We start from the raw sequence: 8,378 nt of genomic DNA on the forward strand, positions 1-8,378 counted from the left end.
AGTGGGAGTAGGATCGAACTTGAGGAAGTTCGAGAGCAACAGATATACGCTAAGCCGAGTGAACAAGTTGAAAACGTTCGACCTGTATCACTGCTAGTTGAGACTCAACCTTTGACTAGTGAACCTCGGAGATCAGGCAGGATTCACCAAGAGCCTGTGAGATATGGTTTTCTCATGACTGGGAATGAGGAGCTCATGTTATTAGAACATGATGAGCCTTCTACATACCCAAAGGCTATGGCGAGTCCCGACTCCAAGAAATGGCACGAGGCTATGAAGTCCGAGATGCAATCCATGTCAGACAACCAAGTATGGACTCTGGTTGATGCATCTGAAGGGGTAAAACCCATCGGATACAAGTGGATCTTCAAGAAGAAGACAGACATGGATGGCAACGTGCACACGTATAAGGCACGACTTGTGGCGAAAGGATTCCGTCAGATTCATTGTATTGACTATGATGAGACTTTTCCGCCTATAGTCATGGTGAAGTCCATTAGGATCCTACTTGCCATAGCCGCTTATTACGACTATGAGATATAGCAAATGGATGTCAAGACCGCGTTCCTTAACAAAAACTTGACCGAGGATGTGTATATGACACAACCCGAAGGTTTTGTCGATCCAAGGAACCCGAGGAAGGTGTGCAAGCTTCAGAGGTCCATCTATGGACTAAAGCAAACTTCGAGAAGCTGGAACCTTCGCTTTGATGAGACAATCAAAAGGTTTGGTTTCTCACAGAATGAGGACGAGTCATGCGTTTACAAGAAAATCAGTGGGAGCACAGTAGTATTTTTAGTGTTGTACGTGGATGACATTCTCATGATAGGGAATGACGTTCCTACCTTGCAAGACATAAAGTCTTGGCTGGAAAGCATTTTTCTATGAAGGATCTAGGAGAGGCGACCTATATTTTAGGCATCAAGATCTATAGTGATAGATCGAGACGACTTGTGGGATTGAGTCAGAGTACTTAAATCAATGAAACTAAAATAAGTTGTTTTAAATTATATATTCATTGGTATTTTAGTTTATTATAAAACCATACGTTTTTCATTTACATTTTATGATATATATAAATATATAGATATTTGTTTTAATTTTAAAAAATCATTTTTTTATACATTAACTATTTTTTATATTAAATAAATTTATAAGATTACGAAGGATTTGAGTAAGTTGACAATCGGACAATTATTACTTGCTGTGTCCTAGTCGTGGCATTTTTTCCTATCGAATTCTTATTAAAATCTACATGTTGTATTGAATGAAATTAAATAAAAAAAATTCGTACTGTGACGGTTTACCAACGTTGATTTGCCAGGATTAGGCTTTACTTGTTTTACAATGGAATCTTCAAAATATGTGATATAGCAAAAGGAGGCTTATCTGTTATTTGGAATATGATTATTGATTGAGATGAATGTTATTAAGAGGAATTAGTACCCGGTTACCAAAAAAAGATGTTATTAAGAGGTCCCAAATGGTGAAGGAAAGGAAGAGCTCTCCAGAGCAATTATTGGAGGCGACTCCCACAAGGCCTTTGATCTCTTTGCCTCCGTCGGCCTCCGTCTCTGCAATATGTTCTATGTCTTCTACCCTCTCTGTCTCTCCTCTTACATCCACCTCTCACTCTGTCTTTCCCCAAACCTCTATCACTGTTCCACATGTGTTCCTTTGATTTCACCAAACCCTAATTTTCCCAAATTCTCCATAATCCCACAAAATTAGTTGAAGTCTCTTCGTTTACTCCATCGGTTACATCTCTGTCTAACCCTGATATTTTTCTTTCCCATGATTTTTCTCCTCTCATTCTCCCCCGTAACTCGTTGAATCCTACCCCATCCATCCCTAACTCGGTGAAAGACGTGTCTGTTGGGTTTCCTGGGATCTCTACAGCGAATCTAATTCCTAAGAGATCGGTTCTAGGGTTTGCGGAGCGGATGTAAAACAAAAATTTTCTAATAAACCCTAAAACCAAGCATGCATGATTTCGTAGAAATGTTAGAACGCTTACCTCAATCGATCCGGGACATGTATCAATTGATGTGTTCGTCCGATCACAAAAGGGATGAAGATTTTATAAACTCTTCTTCGGTTTGTCTGAAATTTATCCCGATCTTCGGTGTGTCCGAGATCACGAGTTTGGTGTGTCCGAACTCAAGCCTTGGTGTGTCCTAAATCCACTATCTATTCTTCCCCTTCGTTCCATCCATCTTCCTTTTCGGAATTACGTCGAGCATCGCTTGATCTGTGACTGATTCCGAGGTTTGTTTGAGAAATCTCTGATTTTTCGGATCCCACTTCCCAATAACCGAAAATTTACTCAACCACTCACATCAATCATTTCGAGAAATAACGTTTAAAAACATTTAAAACAAAAATCCGTTACGCGATAAAATTACGATTTTAACACCAAATGGATTTATTCTTTCGTACCTTAGTTCGCAGTGTATCCAGTTGAGTCAGTGACACCTCACTCTTCGTCCAGTGCTTACTTCACCCAGTGAAGATACATTTTTCTCGTATTTGTTTTTCACCCGCCTGAACTTCTAGGACGTTGAGTCCAATCATACTGTTTCACCACTTAAGCCTAGTCTATCTCATTGAGATATACTCTTGTAAAGTATTACCTTACAGCGGAGTATGATGAATCAGTTACATCTGACCTTAGACCGTCGAAAGAACTGTATGTTGTTCAACTTAGACCCGAGCGATCTTGTTAAACTACTCATGTCAGCCCTTTTTTTTTAATTGACAAATCGAAACAAAAAAACCGCTCACCACTCATTTTTGCCTGAGTGTATGCTGACAGAGGAGTACCAGGGGATTTTTGTATCACATATGTTTGAAGTGCACCTGACAGAATTGTGAAGTATCACCGACTGCCCTTTCAACACTGTATCACTTGAGCATTTCAGAACAAACTCAGTTAGTGGTCAAAATAAAAAATTTTCAATACCAAGAGATTTTTGCAAACAGGTAAATCTATTCATGTCAAGTGGTTTAGTAAATATATCAGTTAATTGATGTTCAGTGGGTACGTACTCAATCAAAAGACTCCCTTTCTCCACTTGCTCTCTGAGGAAATGATGTCTTATCTCTATATGCTTTGTTCGTGAATGTTGTAATGGATTCTTAGAGATGTTGATTGCACTTGTGTTGTCACAATGAGCCGTAAACGAGTGAGTATCAATCCCATAATCAGTCAGCATTTGCTTCATCCACATTAGTTGAGTACAGCAGCTTCCCAGTGCAATGTACTCGGCTTTAGCAGTGGATAGTGACGTTGAATTTTGTTTCTTGATGTGCCATGATACGAGATTGTTACCCAAAAAGAAACACCCTCCTGATGTGCTTTTTCGATCATTCGTGTTTCCTCCCCAATCTGCATCACAGTATCCTACTAGATGCGTACTCGTATCCTTTGTGTAATGAAGCTCATAATCAACTGTCCCTTTGACATATTTGATTATCCTTTTTATTGCCAGAAGATGAGACTTCTTAGGTTTTGCTTGATATCTTGCACATACGCCCACACTCAAACCCCTGTCAGGTCTACTTGCCGTTAAGTACAGTAGACTTCCGATCATACTCCTATAGAGTTTTGGATCAACATCTTCTCCTTCATCATCTTTGGTCAATTTAGTGGTTGTTGACATGGGAGTACGTGCTGATTTGCACGTGTCAAGTTCAAATCTTTTCACCAGATTCCGAGCATACTTCCCTTGAGAAACAAAGATTCCATCTTTGTCTTGCTTGACTTGTAGTCCCAAAAAGTAACTGAGTTCGCCAAACATACTCATCTCAAACTCAGCAGTCATTGTTTGAACAAACCAGTAAACCTTTGACTGAGCTATAGACCCAAACACAATATCATCCACATAGATCTGTACTACTAATAGTACATCGTCCGAATTATGGATGAAAAGCGTTTTGTCTACTCCCCCTCTTTTGTAGCCGTTCTCGAGTAAACAACTGGCTAAACGTTCATACCATGCCCGAGGAGCTTGTTTTAACCCATAGAGAGCTTTCTTCAATCGGTACACGTGAGTGGGAAAGTGCGGGTCTTCAAATCCAACAGGTTGTTCAACGTACACTTCTTCTTGAATGACACCATTGAGAAAGACACTCTTGACATCCATCTGAAATAGCTTAAAACCAAGAAAACACGCAATGCCAAGCAATAATCTAATGGATTCCAGTCGAGCAACGGGTGCAAAAGTTTCATCGAAATCAATACCTTCCACTTGTGTGTATCCTTGAGCGACTAACCTGGCTTTATTTCGAACTACTTCTCCCAATTCATTTGTTTTGTTCTTGAAAATCCATTTTGTTCCAATCACATTAATGTGACCTGGTCGGGGAACAAGATACCACACATCATTTCTCACGAATTGCTCTAGTTCTTCATGCATTGCCTTCACCCAGAATTCGTTCTTCAATGCTTCATCCACCTGGGAAGGTTCATTCTGTGAAGAAAAACACACAAAGCGTATCATATCTTGATAATTCATTATTTTACCTCGTGTACGCATGGGATCGAGTACATTTCCGATCACATCATCTTCGGAATGATTCCTGTGAACTGTAGGTGTAGGAGCAATTTTCAAATCTTCTTCTTCCTTGGTCTCAACTTCTGCATCGTCACTCTGTCCTTCTACCGAGTGTTCACTGGGAACATCGTGAAGTAGTTTTGGCGGGACTTCACTCTGCTCTGCACTATGTTCCTCATCAAAGACAACATTAGCTGATTCCATAATCGTTCTAGTACGCAAATTGTATACTCGATAGGCATCAGAGTTCATTGCATAACCCAAGAACATACCTTCATCACTTTTGGCATTGAACTTCCCTCTGTATTCACGATCATTCAACACAAAACATCGACAACCAAATATGTGAACAAACTTCAGAGGAGGGGTCTTACCTTTCCATATTTCATATGGAGTTTTGGCTGTGCCTGGTCTGATATGGACGCGGTTGACAAGGTAGCTTGCCGTACTTACCGCTTCTGCCCAGAAACGTTTCGCAACGTTTCTTGCATGTAACATTGTTCTCGCCATTTCTTGCAGTGTCCTATTCTTCCTTTCAACCACTCCATTTTGTTGAGGAGTTTTAGGTGCAGAATACTCGTGGACAATCCCATATTTGTTGCAGAATTCCGCAAACTATTCATTTTCAAATTCACGCCCATGATCACTCCGAATTCTCTGAACACTTCCTTTTCCATTTCGGAGTTGCAGCCATAAGTGTTCGAATACACCCAATGTTTCTGACTTCTCTCTTAAGAACCTGACCCAAGTAAAATGTGAGAAATCATCAACACATACAAACACATACCTCTTTCCTCCAAGATTCTCCGTCTGCATTGGTCCCATCAAATCCATGTGGATCAACTCAAGGATTTCAGATGTGTGTATCCCATCGATCATTTTATGATTCACCTTGATTTGCTTTCCAAGTTGACATGCTTTACACACTAGTGTTACCTGCGATGATAACTCAGGTAATCCTCGTACAACATTTGACCTTGACAGCTTTACCAACGACCTTGTGTTAATGTGTCCCAATCGTTGATGCCATAACTCGAGTTCAGAGTCAGCTGTTGTGAAGCACTTCTCACTTTGAGAGCTTTCGTCAGGATTTACCCAAGTGTAGCAATTACTTGGAGTTCTTTTTCCTGTCAACACACAATCTCCAAGAAAATTTGTAACAACACAAGCATCTTTAGTGAAATTTACCTAAAATCCAGAGTCACACAGTTGACTGATGCTTATGAGATTTGCCTTAAGTCCTTGGACAACATTGACATCTGTAAGTTTGGGCAGTCCTGATGCATCCAGATTTCTTTTGCCCAAAATCTTTCCTTTTCTTCTATCTCCAAATGTCACGTTCCCTCCTTTGAGATTTTCTTCGAATGTAGACAGCATACTGACATCTCCAGTCATATGACGTGAGCATCCACTGTCAAAATACCACTGTTGTTCGCTTGTCTTCAGTTCAGAAGTGTATGCCACATTACACCTCGAGGCATCTTTTCTTCTCCAGATTTGCTTCCATCTCAGAATGGGTGGTACCTGATAATTTTGCCAGTAGTAACAATTGATTATGATGTGACCTCTTTTTCCACAGTAGAAACAAGTGCGATACTCTCGATATTTCTGCGGTCTTGGATATAGATCAATCTTGATCTTTGGAGCCTGTTTTACTTGTGAGATTATTTTATCTCCAAGTTTTCCTCCTGAAACAAAGTTTCCTACTTTGTTTTTGCTCCCTCCAGTATATCCAAGTCCAGTATGTCCAGAATCTGTTCGCCCGATTGTCAGTAGGTGCTCCAGTTTTTCAGTACCATTGCCAAACATTCTCACATTCTTCATGGTACTTTCCAACTGATTCTGTAGTAATATAATCTTCTCCTCTTTCACCTTTAGTTGCTTCTTCAGATCATCAACTTCTGATACTTTTGTATCCAGCTGCTCCTTGATTTCCAAGAGCTTTACCTCATTCTTCTTTTGTTCTTTTATCAATCTTGTGTTGATATCGTATAACCTTGACATATCCTTGTACAGATCTTCTTCGGATATCTCTTCTTCAGTCTCTTCGATTATTCCAATGAATGCAACGAAATTTGACATATTCTCTTCTCCACTTTCTTCATCAGAATCTGTTTCAATTTCTTCATGAGTGATAAGAGATTTACCTTTTGTTTTACCATTTGTACACTCATTCTTTGTGTGTCCATATCCTTTGCACTCATAGCATTGAATATATTTCAGATTCTTCAACATTGCCTCTCTTTTGGCAACGCTGGGACATTCGGCCCTCCATTGACCCGCTCCCTTGCATTCCAGACATTTTCCGGAATTTCTTGTCTCTTCTTTTCCAGTGGTCAATGGTTTTTTCTTGAAAAACCTGTTGAACTTTTTTACGATCATCGCCATGTCTTCCTCTAGTGATACTTGACTTGGATCCTCTAGTGATACTTGACTTGGATCCTCCGATGACCTTGGAACATGAAATGCCAACCCCCTTGTTTGGAGTCGCCCCCTTTGGTTTTTCATATAGTTCCAGTTCTAACTCATGAGCAGCAAACGCACCAATTGTTTCTTTGAAACTAACTGTACCCACATTGTTTACCATAGTGAAAGCAGATTTATGAGACATAAACTTTTTGGGTAAACTTACGAGAAGTTTTGCCACGAGTTGTTTGTCTCGATAGGTCTTTCCAAGGACTTCTGCTTCATTTGCCAGTGCATTCAGCCTTCCACAGAATTCTTTGACACTCTCGTTTTCACCCATCTGAAGCATGTTGAATTGATGCTTGATCAGATCTCTCCTTGTGCGCTTGACACTTGAAGTACCTTCATGAATTAATTCAAGTGCATCCCAGGCTTCTTTTGCAGATTTACATCCTTGAATCTGCTTAAACTCATCTTTATCAACCGTGTTGAAAATGATGGTTATGGCCTTTGAGTTTAGTGCAGATGCTCGCTTCTCGTGCGGTGTCCCCTCAGATCTAGGTTTCAAGATCTCCTTTCCATCCTTCGCGTCGGTAGGGGCACTCCATCCTTCATCTACTGAACTTCATGCATCTTCATCAATTCCTTTGATGAGATTCATAGTTTTTACCTTCCAAAAACTATAATTCTCCGAATCGAGAATTGTGGATTTTCCAAGAGACTGAAACTCTTTGAGTGAGTCCATGTTGACTCTTCAACACGTACACTGATATGAGAGGACTTTTCTCCTACGATCAGTGACCAGCTCTGATACCAATTCACTACAAAAAATGGTCATTTCCAACGGGTAAATCCATTGGAAATGGCCAAATTTCCGTTGGAAATTAACGTTTCCAACGGATTTTCAACGGATTTATCCGTTGGAATTTCGTCGTTAGAAATCGGTGTCCGTTGGAAAACCGTTGGAATTTTAAACGGAATTGCAACGAATTTTTCCGTTGGAAATTTCCAACGGATTTCCAACCGCAATTTCGGTTGGAAAATTCTAACGGAATTTCCAACCGATATCCGTTGGAATTTTCCAACGGAATTTTCAACCGCATTCCGTTGGAATTTTCTAATGAAAAATTCGAAACATATTCCCGACCCGACCCCGACCCCGACCCGACCCCAATCCGATCCGACCAAACCACGATCCCGAAACTCACTTCCCAGTAGGTCACCCATCCTTCCACTACTCCAGCTCAATCCTCCTTAACCCTAGAGTTCCAATTAGAACTCTTCCAACTCCTCCAAGTTAAACTTCTGATATCATATAACATTAATATATATACATATTCAAATTCATATATATATATATATATATATATATGGTTAATATATATATACACTTATTCGTATACATATATGTGTATA

The sequence above is a fragment of the Tarenaya hassleriana genome, unplaced genomic scaffold (assembly GCF_000463585.1).
Source record: "Tarenaya hassleriana unplaced genomic scaffold, ASM46358v1 Cleome111, whole genome shotgun sequence".
NCBI lineage: Eukaryota > Viridiplantae > Streptophyta > Magnoliopsida > Brassicales > Cleomaceae > Tarenaya > Tarenaya hassleriana.